This window comes from Cydia splendana, chromosome 6 (genome assembly GCF_910591565.1).
Source record: "Cydia splendana chromosome 6, ilCydSple1.2, whole genome shotgun sequence".
NCBI lineage: Eukaryota > Metazoa > Arthropoda > Insecta > Lepidoptera > Tortricidae > Cydia > Cydia splendana.
The window spans coordinates 3,243,885-3,269,740 of NC_085965.1; the positions used below are offsets into that span (position 1 = coordinate 3,243,885).

General features: G+C 37.5%; 1 protein-coding gene and 1 long non-coding RNA gene across 3 annotated transcripts in view; both read right to left on the minus strand.

Moving 5' to 3' along the window:
* The window catches only part of LOC134791278 (brain-specific angiogenesis inhibitor 1-associated protein 2), a 162,346-nt gene extending 137,417 nt beyond the window's left edge, over window positions 1-24,929 (minus strand). The window contains exon 1 of one of the 2 annotated variants that reach the window (XM_063762268.1): window positions 24,890-24,929. The gene's annotated coding sequence lies outside the window, so the exon portion shown is untranslated. The remainder of the gene's footprint in view (window positions 1-24,889) is intronic. The other variant, XM_063762267.1, reaches the window with a different exon arrangement.
* LOC134791347 (uncharacterized) overlaps window positions 1-25,856 on the minus strand; it is a 198,494-nt gene that overhangs the window by 143,522 nt on the left and 29,116 nt on the right. The window lies entirely within an intron of this gene.

The window sequence follows — 25,856 nt, forward strand, 5'->3', positions numbered from 1 at the left end:
CAATGAGTTTTTCGGAACTTATGTACGAAATATCATTTGATATTTACCAGTCGCTTTTCGGTGAAGGAAAACATCGTGAGGAAACCGGACTAATCCCAATAAGGCCTAGTTTACCCTCTGGGTTGGAAGGTCAGATGGCAGTCGCTTTCGTAAAAACTAGTGCCTACGTCAAATCATGGGATTAGTTGTCAAGCGGACCCCAGGCTCCCATGAGCCGTGGCAAAATGCCGGGATAACGCGAGGAAGAAGAATATCTAGAGAGGAAAATGAAGACTACGTTTGTATGAAAAGGCGTTTTCGCGCTGGTCCTCCACTTTCGAGTTAAGTGCAGCAAATGGGCGGAAATGAAAATCAACTCTGAAACATTGCGGAATTAGGACCCCCCACTTCGCTAAGTACGCTATGATGGATTCAGGATTCCGAAATTTAAACGATTCGGGAAACGGTTTTGAATTTGCGTGAAACAATTTACAGATGAACGTATGAAATAGTTTGTAGATTGGATATTTATAATGAGTTAAAGTCAGTGGCGGATTTGCCCTAAGGCCCAGTAGCGGGCCTAGTGCGGGAAGTAAAGATATTAGGAACGGCAGCAAGGCGGCAGTCTATAGATGGGTGCTGAGAAAACCGCACGTCGCGTATTCAATAGAGATTCGCCTTTCATATGTCATAATTAAAATAAATATGACAAACATTAAATATAACACTTTAAACTCTCGTGTAATTAAACATATGTACAAATACATATGTTTAATTACACGAACATATTAATTTATGTCGCGGTAGACCCGTTCGTGTAATTAAATAACATTAGATATGTAGATTGTAGGTACAGACTGTAAAGTGCATTGGGTAACTTAAATGCGGGAAAATTTAAAAAAACACATTTTAGAAACACTTCATACTGTAACAACACTTAATACGCTAAGTACTGCAACATTTAAGATCTTACTTACTGTTGTTACAATCCAATTTTATTTTGGTTTAGTAGATATTAGCAATTTTTAACATTAACCCGCTTTTGAAGTTACCGCAAAGCACCATAGACACATAGCCAAAAATTTAATTAAAAAGGCTATAAGTACATTAAGCTCCCCACTTCAGCTGCCATAAATGCGGTAGCAAAGCCGGTCCCGCATTGGCTTATATCCGCGAGAGACGTTGTTCCTCGCTCACAGACGCTGTATAAATCATCTGTCAAGAAGTTAAAGGTCTCATGATAATGACATTAAATAAAACTATCCTACCTGACCTACATAAAAGGGAGTACATGTATCTCTATAACCTTAAATACCTATGTAAATTCCAGCAAAAACTCATTTCCGCACTCGCGAATCCCAGTTTGCTTGTTATTCAGAATATTGAGAACATTAACCACCCCGACTCAAGAGGCATTATGGAGGTGCTGAGCACTGAACAATAGCGTTTAATACGGTGAAAATATCGTTTCGCCACCACATTTATTTGTTGGTAGAATTACCTAATTCAAAAGGGTTAAAGGACCAAATTTAAATCGAATATTTCGAAAACCGACGGAATATTCCAATTAATTTTAATCCCGTTCGAAAGCGGGAATAACTTCATATAATTCATTAGCTTTAATAAAGTCAACACAAAATTACGTTACGGATTCAATCGAAAACAAAATGACCGTTATTATCGTTTTATTTGTGTTTGTATAATTCTGCAAACATGTTCATAATTCGTATTCATATATATATTTTTTTATATATAAATATAATTTGAATATTTATTAATAACAAACAAAATGGAGAAAAAAAAAGAAACTAAACGTTAAAATTAAAACTAAAATAAAACAAATCTTAAACAAAACTTATACGTAAAAAATGCCCCCCAGGTCACCTTCATGCGTTATGGTGCCCAGAAGGCTGGCAGTGTTACCTTTTTGGATGGCCAGGCTTATCCTCTGTCCGAGGTAGCTGCCAGCCCTCCGGTCACCTGGGGTGTCAATGTCATGTGTCAACCTAATGTTATTATGTATTCTGATGAAATTGGAAGCAATATGAGCTCATTTTTAAGCTTTTACCTAAAGGGACTTAGTACAATCAGCAATTGTCTGCCTCACAGTAGCTTTGAAAATATCTTAAAACAAATTTTAAATGACAGTAATATTAATTCTAAGACAACACTGCTTATTCTTATGGGGAATAGGGGTAATGTGAACAAAAATAATTTAATTAAATACTTTGAACAGTTAAACTCGCTTGCAGTGCATGAAATTATTTTTTTCACATTCCCCTATTGTGAGCAAATGTCAGAGGCAGAAAATACCACTAGACATAAGTTAAATATATCTCTATATAATCTTTGTACATATAGTAGTAAGTTTAGCATAATTGACACTAACAATTTTGTTAGTAAATACCATATGCCTATGGTGTTTTTGACTAAAGGCAAGTGTTGCCTTTCAAATTATTACAAAAGACAAATAGCTTTATCGCTATCATATTTACTGGACATTTCTGCCAAGAATTTGGCAGACAATTCTGCTCCTATTGAGCAGCCCAGTATGAACATGGAATTGGTTCCAGTCATAACCAATGATTTAATAGATTTAAACTAGGTGTTAAGACAAAAGATTCTGTCTCTGGCAATTTAGTTTTAAATAAATATAATGAAAAATACTGCAAACATGGAAAGTATATCCACCTGGTGCATCAAAATATTCAATGTATTAGAGGAAAAAATTTACAGATAGAACTTTTTTTGAATGATTTTAATATTGATATTTTATGTCTTACTGAACATTGGTTAAATAATAATGAATTAATGCCCCAATTTAATAATCACCAGGCGGGAAGTTCGTTCACCAGACTTAGTTCCATACATGGTGGGTCATTAATTATATTAAATAGTCAGTTAAAATTTAAGGAACGTAAGGACATTGTATCCATGTCTGTTGAACGGACTATAGAACTAAGTGCAGTAGAATTAGAGCAATTTATTGTTGTCTGTGTGTATAGGCCGCCATTAAGTAAAAAGAAAAATCTCTGAAATAAAGATTTTCATTCATTCATTCATTCATTCATTCATTCATTCATTCATTCATTCATTAAGTAATTTTGAATTATTTGAAAACATAATGGAATCTGCCCTACTTAAAATATCATCTTCTAGTAAGAAATTGCTTATATGCGGCGACTTTAATGTAAATATTATGGAAAATTCAACAATGTCTTGTAGATTATTGAATCTTTTTAAATCTTGTAATCTCAACCACATGTTTATGGAGCCCACTAGAGTGACTGCTACTAGTGCAACCTGTATAGATAATATTTTCACAGATATTTTTCCTATTGCTAAAAAAGTTATCAGCAATTTAGAATCAGACCACTTAGGTCAATTAATGGTATTTGAGGCATTAAGGAAAAATACCATGAGAAAACAAATAACTTTTGTACCAGTAACCTCGGACCGCGTGGAAAGAATGAAGCTAAGTTTAGTTCAGGCGCTACCCTTTTTGTCTTCCGATATGAGTCCTAATAGTATGTATAATTCATTCTTTCACACTTTTATGGATCATTATAATGCGATATTTACCTCAAAATCGGTCGTAGTTAGTGGTGCATCAGTTTTTAGTGAGTGGGCTACTGCGGACTTACATCAAAGAAGACGTGAACTGTATGCCTTATATGAGGAACGGCGGTTTAATCAGAGTGATGAATTTAAAGAACATGTGAAGGAGTATTCGAAGAAGTTTAAAGTAGATTGTCATATAGCATAGCGAAATTATCTAAGTCAGAAAATAAAAAGTAGTTCCGACATTGTTAAAGCAACCTGGAAAGTTATAAATGTGGAGACTGGTCGCTCTAAACACACAATTAAAGAGCTTAAACTAAAGATTGATAACAAAATTATAGATTCCAATTTAGAAGTAGCTACAGAATTTGAAAAAAATTTCACCGAGGTACCAGTATCCACAACTAAGGATTTAAATTCATCACCCTCATCTGCTGTTACATTATTAAAACATAACGCTCCAGAGTGTTGTGGAGACCTTCATTTTGAACATGTTTGTACCTCAGATGTAATAAAGGCGTTTAAATCAATTAATGTCAAAAAAAGTAATGACCTCTGGGGAGTCTCTGTCCATGCTGTCAAATCCTTAGTAGAAATTGTAGCGCCTGACTTGGTAGTTATATTTAACAACAGTGTTGATTGCGGCGAGTTTCCTGATCTAATGAAACATAGTAAAGTAATTCCTTTATTTAAATCTGGTAGCAGCTCTGACCCCACTAACTTTAGACCGATATCTGTGCTACCAACATTTAGCAAGATTTTTGAAAAATTAGTTCTTTCTCAATTAGTACGACATTTTAACGTTAATAATTTGATGCATAATAAGCAGTTTGGTTTTACACGGGGTCGCTCAACAACCGATGCTGGTGTTGAGCTAATTAAGCATATTTTCGATGCCTGGGAGGAGTCACGAGATGCTTTAGGTGTCTTCTGTGATTTATCTAAGGCCTTCGACTGTATTTGTCATGAAACATTAATCAGGAAACTTCATTATTGCGGAGTTAGAGGATCGGCACTGAATTTACTTAAGTCCTACTTAAATGGTAGAATACAAAGGGTCTATGTGAATGGACAGCGATCACCTGGGTCATTGGTCTCTATGGGTGTACCACAGGGGTCAATATTGGGGCCTTTCCTGTTCCTTATCTACATAAATGACTTGCCATTCCTTGTTAAGACCCACCATGATATAGTATTGTTTGCAGACGACACCTCACTTATTTTCAAAGTCAAACTACAGCAACAAGCTTACAATGATGTAAACAATGCCATTTCAAAAGTAGTAAATTGGTTCAATGTTAATAATTTATTGTTAAATGAGAAAAATACTAAATGTATTAAGTTTGTCACTAGTAGTAACGTAAGGCATGTGCAAACAAGTGTCATTGTGAAGGATGAGGAATTGGAATTAGTTGATAGTACAGTTTTTCTTGGTATAACTTTAGATTCTAAACTCCAGTAGCAATATGGGGACCCTATTGCTACTCTTTCGAATAGACTGAGCTCTGCAGCTTTTGCAGTGAGCAAAATCCGTCAGTTAACTGACGTGAAAACAGCTCGATTAGTATATTTTAGTTACTTCCATAGCATTATGGCATATGGTATTTTACTGTGGGGCGGTGCTTCAGAGATAAATACCATTTTTGTTCTGCAGAAGAGGGCTATTCGAGCAATATACAAAATGAACCATAGAGACTCACTTAGAGATAAATTTAAGGAAATTGACATAATGACAGTGCACTGTCAATACATTTATGAGAATATTCTGTATGTACATAAAAATATTGTAAATTTTAGGAAAAATTGTGAAATTCATAATATTAATACTAGAAATAAACATAAGCTCGCAGTGCCCTTCACTCGGCTCCATAAAATTAAAAAATCATTCATGGGTAATTGTGTAAGATTTTATAATAAACTTCCAAACCATATTACTGAATTATCTATTCATAAATTTAAGAATTATGTAAAGCGTAAACTTATTTCTAAAGCTTATTATACCACACAAGACTACATGAATGATATTACAACGTGGGATTAATTGTTATTCGAAATGATTATTTATTTATTAGGTACTAGCTGTGCCCGCGGCTCCGCCCGCGTGGAATTCGGTCTGTGTCAGTAAGCGGCTAATTACTAATCCTAATTTCTCTCCCTCTCCCCTGGAGGCGGAACTTGAAGTAATGTTGACAGATGGATATGCTAGAGGACTGCAGTCCAGATAAAATATTTTACAATTAGGTACCACTAAATAAAACTATACTCCAAAATCAATAGTTTTTTTTTTCCTTTATTCAAATTTTACACGTGATTTAAACGACAGAGTTGTAGATGTATATCGGACGATACAGTAAGGTATACGCGCGCAAGCGAAAGCGAAGCGGCCTGCCTGGCTAGACCGCCACTCACTGTGGTCTTCTTCAGACTCCTGAGGAAGACCACGTGCCCCTTGTAACCTTAATGCGTTGCGAGACTTTCGCGAATGATTGGATTTTTTTCTGGAAGGCATGGTAATGGGTATTAAATGCGAGTCCCAAATCGTTTGACTCCGCAAACGACCAGTGCCGTTTTGATGCCCTAAGCATTTCTAGACCATGGTGCCCCCTCTCCCTAGGGTCATCGAGATTACATTGAATTTTTTTGGTTAGTTGAGTGACGTTCATTGCCGCATTACAGCTGAGAATGCAAATTAGTCACATCAATTTATCACGAAAATTGACAGTGCTGCAGCAGTAACGTTTCAACAGAGTAATGCTGCTAAAGTAGCCATACATTAGAAAGTTATTGAAAAAGCGAGCGAAGCGAGCGCGAAAATTTTTCGATATAAAAACGCAATTTGATAGACAGTTGTACATTTCGACTTTTAGTATGGAAATCAGTCACATCGTTTTATCACGAAAATTTACAGTGCTGCAGCAGTAACGTTGCAACAGAGTAATGCTGCTGCAGTCCCCATACCTTAGAAAGTTATTGAAAACGCGAGCGAAGCGTGCGCGAAAATTTTTCGATAGAAAAACGCAATTTGACAGACAGTTGTACATTTTTACTTTTAGTATGGAAATCAGTCACATCATTTTATCACGAAAATTGTCAGTGCTGCAGCAGTAACGTTACAACAGAGTAATGCTGCTATAGTAGCCATACATTATAAAGTTATTGAAAACGTGAGCAAAGCGAGCGCGAAAATTTTTCGATATAAAAACGCAATTTGATAGATAGTTGTACATTTTTACTTTTCGTATGGAAATCAGTCACATAATTTTATCACGAAAATTGACAGTACTGCAGCAGTAACGTTGCAACAGAGTAATGCTACTGCAGTCGCCACCCGATTGTCACCTTTATCATATCTTAGAAAGTTATTGAAAACGCGAGCGAAGCGAGCGCGAAAATTTTTCGATATAAAAACGCAATTTGATAGACAGTTGTACATTTCTACTTTTAGTATGGAAATCAGTCACATCATTTTATCACGAAAATTGACAGTGCTGCAGTAGTAACGTTCCAACAGAGTAATGCTGCTGCAGTCGCCATACCTTAGAAAGTTATTGAAAACGCGAGCGAAGCGAGCGCGAAAAATTTTTATATATAAAAACGCAATCTGATAGACAGTTTCTACTTTTAGTATGGAAATCAGTCACATCATTTTATCATAAAAATTGACAGTACTGCAGCAGTAACGTTGCAACAGAGTAATGCTGCTGCAGTCGCCATATGTTAGAAAGTTATTGAACACGCGAGCGAAGCGAGCGCGAACATTTTTCGATATAAAAACGCAATTTGATAGACAGTTGTACATTTCTACTTTTAGTATGGAAATCAGTCACATCATTTTATCACGAAAATTGACAGTACTGCAGCAGTAACGTTGCAACAGAGTAATGGTACTGCAGTCGCCAAATGTCACCTTTATCATATCTTAGAATGTTACTGAAAACGCGAGCGAAGCAAGAGCGAAAATTATTCGATATAAAAAACGCAATTTTACTTAGAAAGTTATTGAAAATTTTTCGATATATAAACGCAATTTGATAGACAGTTGTACATTTTTACTTTTAGTATGGAAATCAGTCACATCGTTTTATCACGAAAATTGACAGTGCTGCAGCAGTAACGTTGCAACAGAGTAATGCTGCTGCAGTCGCCATACCTTAGAAAGTTATTGAAAACGCGAGCGAAGCGTGCGCGAAAATTTTTCGATAGAAAAACGCAATTTGACAGACAGTTGTACATTTCTACTTTTAGTATGGAAATCAGTCACATCATTTTATCACGAAAATTGACAGTGCTACAGTAGCAACGTTGCAGCAGAGTAATGCTGCTGCAGTCGCCATACCTTAGAAAGTTATTGAAAACGCGAGCGAAGCGAGCGCGAAAATTTTTCGATATAAAAACGCAATTTGATAGACAGTTTCTACTTTTAGTATGGAAATCAGTCACATCATTTTATCATGAAAATTTACAGTACTGCAGCAGTAACGTTGCAACAGAGTAATGCTGCTGCAGTCGCCATATGTTAGAAAGTTATTGAAAACGCGAGCGAAGCGAGCGCGAACATTTTTCGATATAAAAACGCAATTTGATAGACAGTTGTACATTTCTACTTTTAGTATGGAAATCAGTCACATAATTTTATCACGAAAATTGACAGTACTGCAGCAGTAACGTTGCAACAGAGTAATGCTACTGCAGTCGCCACCCGAATGTCACCTTTATCATATCTTAGAATGTTACTAAAAACGCGAGCGAAGCAAGAGCGAAAATTGTCGATATAAAAAACGCAATTTTACTTAGAAAGTTATTGAAAACGCGAGCGAAGCGAGCGCGAAAATGTTTCGATATATAAACGCAATTTGACAGACAGTTGTAAATTTTTATTTTTAGTATGGAAATCAGTCACATCATTTTATCACGAAAATTGCTGCAGCAGTAACCTTACAACAGAGAAATTCTGCTGCAGTCGCCACTTGAATGTCAGTTTTACCATATCATAATGTTATTGTAAGCGCGAGCGAAGCGAGCGCGAAAATTTTTCGATATAAAAAACGCAGTTTGATAGACAGTTGTACATTTTTACTTTTAGTCCCAACCAGGCGCGAATCCAGGATTTCATACAGAGAAGGGATGGGACGTTATTAGATGGGTACTTGTACACGTATAAAAGTTTCATGTAGGTACCTACTCCACGACGACTGCAATGCTGATGCAGCCTGCGCTTTTTTTTGCCTAGGGTTTTGGTGCCCCTGCCCCCTAGACGTGTCGCCCTAAGCAAGTGCTTATTTTGCCTAAAAGGGTTATTCCGGCACTGCAAATGACAGAGGTCAATGTTTTTTTTTTCCAAGTACCCACCTCGTATGAATATGGATTTGATATGGGTGCGATATAATCACGATTAGGTATAATTCATGATGGAGAAAATTAATAATTTTAAAGAATTTTGCAATTATACGCGTGTTGATAATTATGTGTGTTTATTTTACCACTATGTAACTATGTAAACTCATTTTTAGTTTTCTTTATTAATTAATGTTTACTCAGTTCCCCAAAAGACTGTGCAATGAGGGGCAATTAATTTACTGTCGTTTAATTTTGTTGTATTATTAATTTATTAAATCAACATAATTATTCAATTATTTTTGTTGATATCCGTACCCCCTGTTCTAAACTTAGAGTTAATTTGGCAAAATCTTTCCTCGGTGGCTTATTCATGTCACAACGTATTCAATTCAGCGCCAACTGTTAGTTTACCCGGGTACTCAATAGTGGTAGCACACAATACAACACAATAGTATGAGCAAAGTTTGCCCCTCCTTCCTAAGTAGCGCCATAAGATTCAGGGGCAAACTTAAGTCAATCGAGTATTGTGGCTACCCCCCCTTTTAGGGGTTGAATTTTTATAGCCTATAACCTGGCCGGGGATTTTCTCGACAGATTAGTAAAGTTTTCATCAAAATCCGTTCAGCCGTTTTCACGTGATGCGCGTTCAAATAAACAGACAAACAGATAAACAGATAAACAGACAAACAGACAAAAATTCTAAAAACTTTTGGAATGTGTTCTGTTATCGATTCTAAGTATCCCCAGCCAACTTTTTTTCGAATATCTTCCATGTACAGACTTTCAACCGTCTTCAGCTTTATTATATGTATAGATAGCTGTGCCCGCGGCTCCGCCCGCGTGGAATTCGGTCTGTGTCAGTAAGCGGCTAATTACTAATCCTAATTTCTCTCCCTCTCCCCTGGAGGCGGAACTTGAAGTAATGTTGACAGATGGATATGCTAGAGGACTGCAGTCCAGATAAAATATTTTACAATTAGGTACCACTAAATAAAACTATACTCCAAAATCAATAGTTTTTTTTTTCCTTTATTCAAATTTTACACGTGATTTAAACGACAGAGTTGTAGATGTATATCGGACGATACAGTAAGGTATACGCGCGCAAGCGAAAGCGAAGCGGCCTGCCTGGCTAGACCGCCACTCACTGTGGTCTTCTTCAGACTCCTGAGGAAGACCACGTGCCCCTTGTAACCTTAATGCGTTGCGAGACTTTCGCGAATGATTGGATTTTTTTCTGGAAGGCATGGTAATGGGTATTAAATGCGAGTCCCAAATCGTTTGACTCCGCAAACGACCAGTGCCGTTTTGATGCCCTAAGCATTTCTAGACCATGGTGCCCCCTCTCCCTAGGGTCATCGAGATTACATTGAATTTTTTTGGTTAGTTGAGTGACGTTCATTGCCGCATTACAGCTGAGAATGCAAATTAGTCACATCAATTTATCACGAAAATTGACAGTGCTGCAGCAGTAACGTTTCAACAGAGTAATGCTGCTAAAGTAGCCATACATTAGAAAGTTATTGAAAAAGCGAGCGAAGCGAGCGCGAAAATTTTTCGATATAAAAACGCAATTTGATAGACAGTTGTACATTTCGACTTTTAGTATGGAAATCAGTCACATCGTTTTATCACGAAAATTTACAGTGCTGCAGCAGTAACGTTGCAACAGAGTAATGCTGCTGCAGTCCCCATACCTTAGAAAGTTATTGAAAACGCGAGCGAAGCGTGCGCGAAAATTTTTCGATAGAAAAACGCAATTTGACAGACAGTTGTACATTTTTACTTTTAGTATGGAAATCAGTCACATCATTTTATCACGAAAATTGTCAGTGCTGCAGCAGTAACGTTACAACAGAGTAATGCTGCTATAGTAGCCATACATTATAAAGTTATTGAAAACGTGAGCAAAGCGAGCGCGAAAATTTTTCGATATAAAAACGCAATTTGATAGATAGTTGTACATTTTTACTTTTCGTATGGAAATCAGTCACATAATTTTATCACGAAAATTGACAGTACTGCAGCAGTAACGTTGCAACAGAGTAATGCTACTGCAGTCGCCACCCGATTGTCACCTTTATCATATCTTAGAAAGTTATTGAAAACGCGAGCGAAGCGAGCGCGAAAATTTTTCGATATAAAAACGCAATTTGATAGACAGTTGTACATTTCTACTTTTAGTATGGAAATCAGTCACATCATTTTATCACGAAAATTGACAGTGCTGCAGTAGTAACGTTCCAACAGAGTAATGCTGCTGCAGTCGCCATACCTTAGAAAGTTATTGAAAACGCGAGCGAAGCGAGCGCGAAAAATTTTTATATATAAAAACGCAATCTGATAGACAGTTTCTACTTTTAGTATGGAAATCAGTCACATCATTTTATCATAAAAATTGACAGTACAGCAGCAGTAACGTTGCAACAGAGTAATGCTGCTGCAGTCGCCATATGTTAGAAAGTTATTGAACACGCGAGCGAAGCGAGCGCGAACATTTTTCGATATAAAAACGCAATTTGATAGACAGTTGTACATTTCTACTTTTAGTATGGAAATCAGTCACATCATTTTATCACGAAAATTGACAGTACTGCAGCAGTAACGTTGCAACAGAGTAATGGTACTGCAGTCGCCAAATGTCACCTTTATCATATCTTAGAATGTTACTGAAAACGCGAGCGAAGCAAGAGCGAAAATTATTCGATATAAAAAACGCAATTTTACTTAGAAAGTTATTGAAAATTTTTCGATATATAAACGCAATTTGATAGACAGTTGTACATTTTTACTTTTAGTATGGAAATCAGTCACATCGTTTTATCACGAAAATTGACAGTGCTGCAGCAGTAACGTTGCAACAGAGTAATGCTGCTGCAGTCGCCATACCTTAGAAAGTTATTGAAAACGCGAGCGAAGCGTGCGCGAAAATTTTTCGATAGAAAAACGCAATTTGACAGACAGTTGTACATTTCTACTTTTAGTATGGAAATCAGTCACATCATTTTATCACGAAAATTGACAGTGCTACAGCAGCAACGTTGCAGCAGAGTAATGCTGCTGCAGTCGCCATACCTTAGAAAGTTATTGAAAACGCGAGCGAAGCGAGCGCGAAAATTTTTCGATATAAAAACGCAATTTGATAGACAGTTTCTACTTTTAGTATGGAAATCAGTCACATCATTTTATCATGAAAATTTACAGTACTGCAGCAGTAACGTTGCAACAGAGTAATGCTGCTGCAGTCGCCATATGTTAGAAAGTTATTGAAAACGCGAGCGAAGCGAGCGCGAACATTTTTCGATATAAAAACGCAATTTGATAGACAGTTGTACATTTCTACTTTTAGTATGGAAATCAGTCACATAATTTTATCACGAAAATTGACAGTACTGCAGCAGTAACGTTGCAACAGAGTAATGCTACTGCAGTCGCCACCCGAATGTCACCTTTATCATATCTTAGAATGTTACTAAAAACGCGAGCGAAGCAAGAGCGAAAATTGTCGATATAAAAAACGCAATTTTACTTAGAAAGTTATTGAAAACGCGAGCGAAGCGAGCGCGAAAATGTTTCGATATATAAACGCAATTTGACAGACAGTTGTAAATTTTTATTTTTAGTATGGAAATCAGTCACATCATTTTATCACGAAAATTGCTGCAGCAGTAACCTTACAACAGAGAAATTCTGCTGCAGTCGCCACTTGAATGTCAGTTTTACCATATCATAATGTTATTGTAAGCGCGAGCGAAGCGAGCGCGAAAATTTTTCGATATAAAAAACGCAGTTTGATAGACAGTTGTACATTTTTACTTTTAGTCCCAACCAGGCGCGAATCCAGGATTTCATACAGAGAAGGGATGGGACGTTATTAGATGGGTACTTGTACACGTATAAAAGTTTCATGTAGGTACCTACTCCACGACGACTGCAATGCTGATGCAGCCTGCGCTTTTTTTTGCCTAGGGTTTTGGTGCCCCTGCCCCCTAGACGTGTCGCCCTAAGCAAGTGCTTATTTTGCCTAAAAGGGTTATTCCGGCACTGCAAATGACAGAGGTCAATGTTTTTTTTTTCCAAGTACCCACCTCGTATGAATATGGATTTGATATGGGTGCGATATAATCACGATTAGGTATAATTCATGATGGAGAAAATTAATAATTTTAAAGAATTTTGCAATTATACGCGTGTTGATAATTATGTGTGTTTATTTTACCACTATGTAACTATGTAAACTCATTTTTAGTTTTCTTTATTAATTAATGTTTACTCAGTTCCCCAAAAGACTGTGCAATGAGGGGCAATTAATTTACTGTCGTTTAATTTTGTTGTATTATTAATTTATTAAATCAACATAATTATTCAATTATTTTTGTTGATATCCGTACCCCCTGTTCTAAACTTAGAGTTAATTTGGCAAAATCTTTCCTCGGTGGCTTATTCATGTCACAACGTATTCAATTCAGCGCCAACTGTTAGTTTACCCGGGTACTCAATAGTGGTAGCACACAATACAACACAATAGTATGAGCAAAGTTTGCCCCTCCTTCCTAAGTAGCGCCATAAGATTCAGGGGCAAACTTAAGTCAATCGAGTATTGTGGCTACCCCCCCTTTTAGGGGTTGAATTTTTATAGCCTATAACCTGGCCGGGGATTTTCTCGACAGATTAGTAAAGTTTTCATCAAAATCCGTTCAGCCGTTTTCACGTGATGCGCGTTCAAATAAACAGACAAACAGATAAACAGATAAACAGACAAACAGACAAAAATTCTAAAAACTTTTGGAATGTGTTCTGTTATCGATTCTAAGTATCCCCAGCCAACTTTTTTTCGAATATCTTCCATGTACAGACTTTCAACCGTCTTCAGCTTTATTATATGTATAGATAGATAGATATTTGATTATTGATGAGGAAATGGATATTCCGATGTAATACTATCTACTTCTTTTGTTACTTATGCTTTTTTTTTGACATTTAGATTTTATTCTAGAAATTCTAGACTAGTATTTTTTTATACAATCTTTTTAATGTTTGACGATCCTTTTGTGAAATTCTTAGTGTTAAATTTGATATGTATAATAATCCAATTTTATTATGGAATAATATTAACATCAATAAATTGCTCTGATAATTAGATTAAGATTAATTACGATTCATAAGAGCTTGTTGCTAGGCCTACATGAATAAAGTATATTTTTGATTTTGATTTTGATTTTGAATGAGGCGCTGGGACATTCATATATAATATTTCGAAAACTGTCCATAACTACTTATTTATTGTTGCTAATATGCCAATTGTGATAGGTTACCAGTCATCTGACACGATCTTATTTGTAGAGCCATGGCCGCTCACATATTTTTGCGGCCTGTATATGCTGTATCTTTATTTTGGGTACAGTCGAAGTCAAAGATATGTTTTACACGTTTGCACCTTATTGCTCTTTTGTGAAGGCGAAAAATGAAAAAATATCTTTGACGTCGACTGTAGGTAACTGCAGCTGTAACGATGGTGCAGTCTGAATTTGAATGGTAATAATTTTATAATTAATAAATGGAGGTTAGGTATATACAATTTCATAATATGTAGGTATAACAGAATAACAAGCTCAGAACCACCCTTTTTAGGGTTCCGTACCTCAAAAGGAAAAAACGGAACCCTTATAGGATCACTCGTGCGTCTGTCTGTCTGTTCGTCTGTCACAGCCTATTTTCTCGGAAACTACAGGACCAATTAAGTTGAAATTTGGTACACATACCTATGTAAATTAGTGACCCAAAGACGGACGCATGTAACGCAAATAAATGAATTTTAAACATGGAGGCCACTTTTGGGGGGCCTATTTTCTAGAAAACTACTGGACCAATTAAGTTGAAATCTCCGAAACTACTGGGTCTAAAATTTTCAAAAAAATACACAAAATAGTTCTTAACTATAGGCCTAACCGAAAAGGTCGCCAAAGTAATATAACAATGTTAGACAACCAAAATATAGTGGCCAGCCCGTATCTATACTCTGTATCTTTAGGTACTTGAATAAAACTAAACAAATAGTTTGTACATTTTCAGGTAGTTATAACATTTATTGATTAACCAACCAAATACAAAACCACCTGGATCTGTCACTGAACGATCTGATTTTAACCTACATTATTTGATCATGTAATGTTTACATCTACCCTCAACTGGCTTAAGAAGCCATTTGAGGGTAGATTGTGTTAACTCTTTTTTAAATACCTAAAGATACAGATTATAGGTAGAGCGCTGATATTCGTAAAGCAAAGCCAGGGAACATGGTACCTATTGGAGAAAGAGTGCACGAAGTCAGTGGTATGCCAGTGGTCCCATGGGACATGCTTATAATACGCACAAGAGCTACTAAGACGCGAAATAAGGCCCCGCGCCAGATGCCAGGCGACAGCTCACAGCCTAACTCCTCAACCCCTGGATTTTCGTGCGCTGAGTCTATGTCTAGCAGTAGACTCACAGGAATGATAATGACGATACGGAGTGCCCTATAAATACGAAGTGCGTCGAGTCTGCTGCTTAGATTGAGCAGGTGCTTGTACTGTTTTCAGCGCGCCCTAATCGGATCTGAGAGGTCATTCCACTCGCTCACCAAGCACCATAGAGCCGAGAATTCAGACTAACCATTATAAATGCATTTTAAGGTTACACAAAGCTGACACAGAGCTCTGGGTCACATTACATTGGTTTTTCCGTATGATTGTGACACGCAATGTGATTACACAGTATGCTTTGGCACTCAGTTCACATTAATGGAATTAAACTCGACGCAATTACAGACTAATGACGTTATAGAATACTTTGTGATTGGTTAATGTGTTTCATCTAGCGGTATTATTGGTTAATACACTGATTACCGTGATTGTGAACGTTATTTTAGAAGCCGTGGGGAATACTAGCGTGCGCCACGCATTGTATCAAAATTATCGGTAGGTACAGTCAGCAGCAGAAGTTGCTAAGCGGGCCAGGTGTTCAAAATTATCTTGACGCGACTTTATTGTTAAAAGAATAAGGGCGTGTCAAGGTCATTTTGAACACCTCGCCCGCTTAGCAACTTCTGCTGCTGACTGTACTTTGAGCGAATTTCATTCTATTTCTCGCCGCACTTGTGCCAACCTCATCCTGATGGCTCGTTGCTATTGCTCCGACGGGTAGAATATTTTGATCGAGGCTTAGTTAGAAACAATTAACAGTTATAATTAATTGCTGCACTTTCCTTAAATAAATATTAAGCTAGGATTCGAACTACTCTGTAGTTGACTCTTTTTATCCAGCTATACTACGACGCTGATTGATACAACGCATAACGTATGTACAAAAATACAGGGTGTTTTTAACACTTGGTCGGCCAGCTTGGTAAGTTTCATATAATATTTTGGCACATTAGTTTCAACATATTATTGTAAATTTATTTATTATATTTACTAGTGCATACAACCTTAATACACATAACTAGAAAAAAAAAACATAATTAAATAACTAACCTACAAAACTTAAAAACTAAATCTAAAAATAAATAAAACGAAACTTAAAATAAATAATTACAAAATATCCCCCTGCGGAATGGTGCCGTAGATGCTGGCAGCATTTCCTCGCTGTATCGCAATACTTATTCTTTGTGCGAGGAAGCTGCCAGATCTACGGTCACCAGTGGCGTCAGCTATCCTTTTTGATGGATCCTTAAAAAGGGTAGACGCGTTATTTACTTGTTGGAGTAAAGCTAAAGGTTTAAAAAATATAAATTTAGTGGCTATTCCTTTCTTAAACTGACTTTAAACCTAATACAGTACCTTACTTAGAGAACAATGAAGATAACTCTAACAGTTTAACGACTACACTAGTAGGCGCGGCACGTCTCGTCCCGCCTAAACCGATTACACCCGACTACGGCGAAAATACATTTCCAAACACCGATTTAAACTACAGATTGCTTTTAAATTAAATTAGGGTTAGTCGAGCTCCGTGTGGCTTGAAATTAATTATTTATCTGCTTATATGGTCGTTGTAAACGCCCCAAAGAAAACATGCAAGGAGACTGACTTGTAGCGTAGCCATTCGGTGGGCCCGATTCGGATATTGAAATAGACATCTATTAGACATCTTTTAGACATCACCAAGATACGATAACGATATGTTTAAGATCTAACCTGTCAAATTTGACATTTGCGCGATTCTGGAGATACTGTTGAACGATTTCCACAGGATATGACTTAGAGATCCAATTCACATCTAATAGATATCTTACTCTATCTAACGTAAAAGTGACATTGGTTGACCGAATTGCGCTGCAAAAGAGAACTAGTTGATATCTAAGAATGGATCTAGTACAAGTCGTGTCTTGTGAATACCTTGAAGTTCGAATACGGCAGCTAGTAAAGCCTGACTAAGTACAAGGAATATATGATTACGCACCATGTTGCGGAATTTCACTGGAACTATTTTTTTCATACTATACTGAACTGGTTACCTTATACTTGAGAATAACAGCGCCCTCTTCACAATGATCATATATATCAGATGCGGTTAAAGGCCGCATTTTTATCACTTGTCATGCCATGCGTCACTTTCGCACTTGCATATTTGTTAGAACGTGACAGGAATAGTGACTAATGATAAGGAGCCGACTGATACAGGTCAGGCTTTAATATACGGGTTATAACTTGAGTACCTTTGGCAAATCGCTCGCAACGAGTGCTGTGTAATTATGTTGGGTCAGTTTTTCGTGAATCCTTTTAAGGGTTAAGTATTTTACAAGGCAGCATAAACTGCGGCTTGACTTGAACAAATGGGTCATACTTGAGTATTGCAGTTAATAGGGAGCTACTGTAATTGTCATAGAAGGTAGGATCCTATAGAAGTGGTATACGCGTGCCTCCGTGAGGGACAAAACATAGGCAATGCGACACTATGATTGGTCGAATTTATTTGTTGCCCACCATAGCCCATACTAATTTAAGGTGGGGAATAAAAAAAATGTGAGACTGTGACAAGGACAAACAATAATAGCGCTTTCGCTGCTACTCCTACTGAAAGATACATAAGACTATCCCGTTCGCTCATTTCCCCCGCCCATCATGCCTTATTCAGTTAAAATGTAATTGTAGTGTTTATACTGAACTGTTAGACATTCGAATTACGAGCAAATGTCATGGAAAGAATAATATTTTATTCCCTTCCAGTTTCTTGGCTTAGTTGTAATGTTAAATGATCGCCTCGAACGATAAATTACGAGCAACAGTTACATAACAGTAGCTTTTACGCTTTCGCCGCAAGAAAAGACTAGGATTGGAACAAATTCAATAGGTATTTATACTGATATAAAGCATTCTCACCATCATTTCATTCATTTTCTATTAAGGCCTAGTTTTCCCTCTGGGTTGGAAGGTCAGATGGCAGTCGCTTTCATAAAAACTAGTGCCTACGTCAATTCTTGGGATTAGTTGTCAAGCGGACCCCAGGCTCCCAATCCATGAGCCGTGGCAAAATTCCGGGATAACGCGTGGAAAATGACGATGATAAGGCATTCTCACCTTTACAAAACAGCTCCAGCAGAACCGCACACTTTCTTTTCTTCTTTCATTGTGATATGTGCACTTTACTCAAAACTGAATATCGACATAACGGATACCAAACTTTATTTCATCTGTTTCATACATTTTTGCCTTTGTCAGCGGTTTTCCTTATCCATCAGTAATATCGTCTTGTTAGGGCCAAGGCCTACATTCTGCTATCTGCATCTTAATCAAAGAAAATCTATTTTGCAGTACATATGGTCGTATTTTCCCGCACTAGTGCGTAAAATAGCACTTTTCGTGCGATGTCAAAAGTTTAAAGGGCCATATGTACTGTAAAACGTTGTACGATACACGTGCGAATAGGTAATTCGCAACTCGTGTCGATTTAAAACTCGTTTCGAATTTCCTCTTTTCCGCACTTGTATCGTAAATAACTATTATCAATGTTTCATCGTATACCTAACAGCCGTAATATAAGCCATTAGAAAACTCGTTAGAATTTGGGATTCAAAGTGTAACTATTCATATGAGAGCTTCATTATAATTATAAAATAAAAATATAACACAACACTAATATAATTCCATTGTCGATAGAGCTCACAATGGGAATCATATAAAATTATAACAAAAATATTATTCCAGTCAAAGTTGGAATATCACTCGACATATAATTTTAAAATTGCCAGTAATCCTGTACGGATATGATGGTCGTTCTTGTCTACGTGACAGCGTGATAAAACGGTATCCGTCACTTTCAATCGCGTTCTGTTAAATAGTGACGGATATTTTGTCACGTGGATAAAGCCATCCGGCCTGCTAAAGTACAAATGGCATTTTGTACAGAGTCACTAAGTATTTGTTATACGATTTTTAAGTAGCTTTTTCTTAAATGGTAATGCTTTTCTTCAAAATGTAACACTTTTAATGTCCATCGGTAGACCTTATGCCTTTGGTAATAAGGTTTAAGAACTGTCAGTTAACAGTGCGATGCGTGATGGTACGCCACAATCACTTTTTCCCCTGCGGCGCTATCATGGTTGCATTTTTATCACTTGTCAGTTTCGCACTTTCATACTTGTTAGAAAGAGGCATGATGACAGATGACAAAAAACCGACGATCTTAGCTTAGCCCTACTGATCGCCTAAGTCAGGACATGAAACCGGCTCTTTAAAACGCAAATTCAATCCAACACCAATACACCAACATCCACTCGAGAATGGTCCGGGTATTCAGTAAGCACGGCACTCCTCACGGAATTCCGTGCCAGCTGTTCACATGATCTGAATTATTATACTGACCCAGCTCATGTTTAAGGCATTCCATACGTGTCTAGTTAGAAATTACTCAAATTTCTTAACCCTTGTTATGTTAGACACTTTGATATTGATATTACATTACGCTAGCTTTATGGTACGGTTAGTGCCCCAACTTATTAAGTACCCAAGTTGCCATACTAATTGTATAGAAAATAGGGTACCTAATTACTTTGTTTTACAGGCCGAAGTTATGTTTTGAGATTGGATTAAGCAACAATATTTTACGACTTTGAAACCAAGTTGAGTAAACAATTACAATTAGCTTAAAGATATGCTTAATACCTAAAATACAATACAATACTCATTATTGCACACCTCATACTAGTACAGCGGCCCATGGGCCTTATACACTGTTTGATGTGACTGGACAGTATCCTACCGACGAGTGGTATCGTTGTGTTCGGTAGAGTTTACTGAGTACGAAATAAGAACTCGTCACTTTCTAAGACCGTGGAGGGGTTAACTGTGACGTCACAAAGATGTCGGTCCCGGGTTTCAAAGTTTAGATTGTTACTCGGCAAGTTATTATCAGATTTTTAAAATGAGGTGTCCTATGAAAGCTGATGAAATGTAGAATAAAACATGCTATATAACTAAAAGTGTAATTCAATTAATTATTTTATTATTTACAAAAATCCGAAAACTTAACATGTGTCTTTTTTTTTCATTCAAAAAACACAATAAAAACGGCCACTTAGATAAAAAATATGCTATATAAATAATTTAGGTAGATGATTAAGCTACACGTTACTTCTTGAATTATGTGAATCCGATAATAAATAAGTAAACTACGATGATTATACCGCGGGCGCAGCGCAGCGAACCGCGCGCGTTCGGTTACTTGGAGGTGCGGGCGCGACTGAGAATGCTGTACTGTATATCAAAAACTACCTAACATTTTGAAACGAGTGATATATCAAATGAAAGATATTTAAATAACCAATAACACGTGGTTATAAACTGGTGCTTGTCATCTAATAATAAGTATATAGAAATAAGCAAACAATAAAAATCCAAAAAGTAGTCACTTCAGTGTCGATTGGACTCATTGTATTATATGATTTATATGCCAAGCATGAAAAGGTAATCTAATAAATGTGACTAAACACAGTTTACGGCGTTTTGACGTAAAAAGTTACTTGATTTATCATCACAAGATATATTTGAGTACATTATTGTCAAGGCTCAAAGTCGAAAGTAGCCTCCCAGCTGAGATTAGAGATTAAACAATTAGTCCAAGAAGAGGGTTCCCACAAGGGGGGTGTCTGTCCCCCCTGATGTGGTGCCTACTGCTAGACTCAATGGTGAAAGAGTTCAATAGAGGGGGTATGTACATGCAGGTTTACTCTGACGACGGAGTGTTACTAGTGAGAGGGACGGTTTTTAGGGTCGTAAGAGATATACGTGTATAGAGAGAGAGGACTGGATCTCAATCCGTCGAAACAAAGCTAGTGTTATTCACTAATAGAAGAATAAAAGAGATGAAACCCATAAAGATGCAAGGTATAGAACTAGAAATGGTGAATGACCTGAAATATCTGGAAGTTACTCTAGACAGTACGCTCAGATCAGATACAAAACTCACATCAAGGAGCAGACGGCAAAAGCCATAAGCACACTATGTCAATGCAAAAGGGCACTATAGACAATGCTCGGAATCTGACCTGAGGAACGCGACGGTCAGGGCTGTCAAAACCGCTGCTTTCTGGGCATCCACTGTTTAGAGTTTTAGAGGAACCTCGACACGAGTGAAGTAAAAATCCGCTGGATCTACAAGGCGGTGATATGTACTACCCAGGGTGCTATATGGGATATGAGAACGACCCCGACACATGCAATTGGAGGTAATACTAGGTTTGAAGCTTGGAATGGGGTGGAGAAGAGCTACTGAACAGTGATATAGAACGAAAAGCATGTAAGGAATGGAGAAGAAGCTACGTGGACAAGAGATACGCGCTGATACAAAGAGAGGCACTATCAAAATTTGAGATGTCGATGGCCAATACCGACCTAATAAAAAGGCAGGAGATATTTGATAAGAAATACAGGGTACAATATAGGAAAGAGAGACAACTGGAAGGTGGAAGTCGGACACCCGACGACCATCTGCTTTACGAATGGCTCAAGAAGAAGCTCAACGAAACTAGCATAGTGATCTCTAAACTGGGAGAGCAAGTATCAATATCACTGTGCAGATAAGCGTGTTCCAAGCAGAGGTATGTGCAATAGCCCGCTGTGCACGTATAGTTAAAGAGAGTGTGCAGCAAGAAGGCGCTATTGTAATATATACAGATAGTCAGCAGCACTAAAGTCACTAAAGAAAATATAGGTTACCTCCTCTCTCGTGAGAGAATGTCGAGAGGAGCTTAACTCGATAGGCAAATAAAGAAGTGTCACGGTGGCATGGGTACCTAGGACACTAGGGAGTGCCGGGAAATGAGACGGCGCGCGAACTGGCGAGGATTTTTTTTTATTTATTTATCATGAAGTACACAACAATTTTGTCACAAATTTAATTCCTCGACAAACTGCGATTGCAGTTTGTTGGCGAGGATGGAGGCGGAGACTGAATATATGGGTCCGGAACCGGCTCTGCCTATGTCAGCGGATGTTACTTTTGAAACTAGGTAAGAGCAGTCTGAGACTACTGATGGGTATCATTACTGGTCATAACACCCTCAACAGACCTCTTAAGATAATGGAAATTAGTAGAGACACCTCCTGTCCACACTGTGGTAAGGAGTACCTTACTAGCAGAATGTACTATGTATGCGGCACCGCGATATAATACATTCGGTAGAGACACACTGAAAGAAAACGAACTAAAGGAAGTCGAACTTAAAGGTGTCATCTGTTCTGCTGGAAAACAAAAAGATTTGAGGAGAATGGTGTGGAAATGCCGCCGGGACAGTAACCTGCAGCTCCAACCTCAGGGAATTGGGCTGAATGGACGCTACACGTGATCAGCAGCCCGTGCTTCCGGCCGGGCGTCCGTACACTACATCTACAATTAAAAAGAACTCATGTTGAAACAATATGTAGCTAGGATAAACGTAAGTTAAAGAATGTCATGTTATATTGAACTTATATTTGTAACTTATACTAGTAGGTATCTAAAATAGTTTAAATACCTAAATAAGTAAAATAGCCTAAAATAGTATGTAAAGAGAGGAGCCTATTTCTGCCAACAAACTATTATACAGTTTGGCGGAGGTAGTACCTATTATGTAAATGCTGTTTCCGTGAATAAATGGTTTATTTATTTTATTTTATTTTTTTAAGTTTCTAAGTTATAGAGATATCGCTTGCCAGGATACTAAACTTATGCTTAATAACATGAATTTGGTTCATAATGATAATTATTTTCTCTCTAATAATCGTTATTTTTTTAATATAAAAGTAAAGTGAATACTTCTATGGATTTTTATTTTATGTTTATTACTATATACTTATGTATAAGATGACAAGCTCCAGTTTATAACCACGTTTTATTGGTTATTTAAATATCTTTCATTTGATATAGCATTTGTTTTAAAATGTTAATTTGTTTTTGATATACAGTACAGCATTCTCAGTCGCGCCCGCGCCTCCAAGTAACCGAGCGCGCGCGGTTCGCTGCGCCGCGCCCGCGGTATAATCATCGTATTTTACTTGTTTATTATCGGATTCACAAAATTTAAGAAGTAACGTGTAGCTTAATCATCTACCTAAATTATTTATATGACATATTTTTTATCTAAGTGGCCGTTTTCATTGTGTTTTTTGGGTGAGAAAAAAAAGACAAATGTAAAGTTTTCGTATTTTTGCAAATAAAAAATAAAATAATTAAATTACACTTTTAGTTATATAGCATGTTTTATTATACATTTCATCAGCTTTCACAGGACACCTCATTTTTTAAAATCTGATAATAACTTGCCGAGTAACAATCTAAACTTTGAAACCCGGGACCGCCATCTTTGTGACGTCACAGTTAACCCCTCCACGGTCTTAGAAAGTGACGAGTTCTTATTTCGTACTCAGTAAACTCTACCGAACACAACGATACCACTCGTCGGTAGGATACTGTCCAGTCACATCAAACAGTGTATAAGGCCCTTGGGCCGCTGTACTATACGTTTACAGAAACAAATAGCGACAATAGAATAGAGGTAAAAGATTAAAAACGATAAGTTTTCTAACAGATTTTAGCGACCTGCAAGTACAATTTTACTATTTAGTTTTATTCTTTGTAAATTTAGAATTTGACTCATATTCTATTTAGTACATAGGTAATTTTTTTTTTTTAAGAATGCCCCAAACAACAGCTTTAGTTGAGCGTATGAAATATTTACGTGAAAAAGTTACACCTTTATCAATAAATTACGATTATTTCCATTTACATTATGACGTCAGCCTATAAAGACCGCGGATACGCGGTTATCACTCACCTTAATATAGGCACTAATATTGATATACGGGGCAAACTCGGCTGCCGAACCGGTATCTAATGATAATTGACGGCCTCGCAGTTAAAAAGATGGGTTTCCAAACTTAGATCCTATCAAAAGGGGAGCGGGGACAACCTTTAAGTACGATTCCCACCGAACGGGCGGAGTCGGAGCGCATTTCACATTTGTACGGTCGCAAGCCGGACGGCTCCTCGCGAACGCGGACGGACTCCTTCGCATCTGCCATACATAATGTATCTTAGGCACATTGAAAATGCGCTCCGGTGCGGCCCGACTCCAAACAGTCGGTGGAAATCATACATTGTTATTGGGAATCAACAAAAGCGAGTCTAACCTTCAGTACGAAGCAAGCTAGCTGGACGGGATCCCTTAAAGGGATAATAGTTATTGTACACCTAGGGAGCATTCCATGAACTTTTCTATCGTTATCCCATATCGACGAGAATTTTCCGAAGATTTGCAGGTACAGGAGTTTCTTTTTCTGTGACTAACGGTCAAAAATATGCCCAAAAACATTATCGCCGGTAAAAAGTTCTCGAAATAAAATGAGCTTATACGGTACAATGGAATGCTTCCCAGCCGCAAAATTGCATAGCCACTTTATAATTAATTAATTCATAATATTATGCCCATGCAATATGCAATGTCAGCTTGCTCCTACTTGTTTAATGTGCAATAAAGATTTTATGAGGTACTTACTTAATTTCAGGACAACCATCTGTTACTGTGACCGGGAGATCTGTAACAACCAAAAATGTCTAATCAATAAATATTAATATTAAAATCGTGTTTGATTCAGTTTGATTCAGTTTGACTGAATCTGAAAAGTCTAGACTCAAGGTTTGCCAAAGAGCAATGGAACGCAGCATACTGGGTGTTCGTAGAACCGACCGTGTTAGAAACACCGAACTGCGTTCCAAAACCGGCATTGTGGATGTGGGCAGGAAAGCCGCCAAGCTAAAGTGGGACTCGGCAGGGCACGTCTGCCGAATGCACCCGGAGCGTTGGACCAAACTAGCTACAGACTGGGTCCCACAGGATGGATCTCGGGGCAGAGGAAGACCAAAACGGAGATAGCGGGACGACCTTGACACATTTTGTAAAGAGTGGCGGTAGTGTGCATTGGATAGGATCAAATGGCGGGAAAGAGGGGAGGCCTTTGCCCAGCAGTGGGAAACTCCTATAGGCTAATAAAAAAAACGTGAGTGAAACGCGCTCCAGGAGAACTATGATCAACCATCAGCCTAAGCATCTGCATATTACCAAACCCCGTTATCAATATTACAATTCATTAAAAATAAGAGTTGGCAAAAGTATCTACCATACGGAGCCATAATTTCACCGTTGGTGTACAACTTCGCTTAAGTAATATATTAAAATAATAATTTTATCAAGAAATAGATGACCTCACTTCACAATGAACGTCACCGTCGTCGGGCAACTTTGCCTAGTCATTTTTTAAGGGTTCCGTACCCAAAGGGTAAAAACGGGACCCTATTACTAAGACTCCACTCTCTGACTCGCACTTGTCCGGTTTTTTATACTTAAACTTACCTATTACATATTTTAAATAGAGGTATGTTGAATAACTAATAGCCCATGTTATAATGAATTAATGTTAATTAATGCGAAGTTATGACTAAAGTCGAATTTAGGGATGGAATTA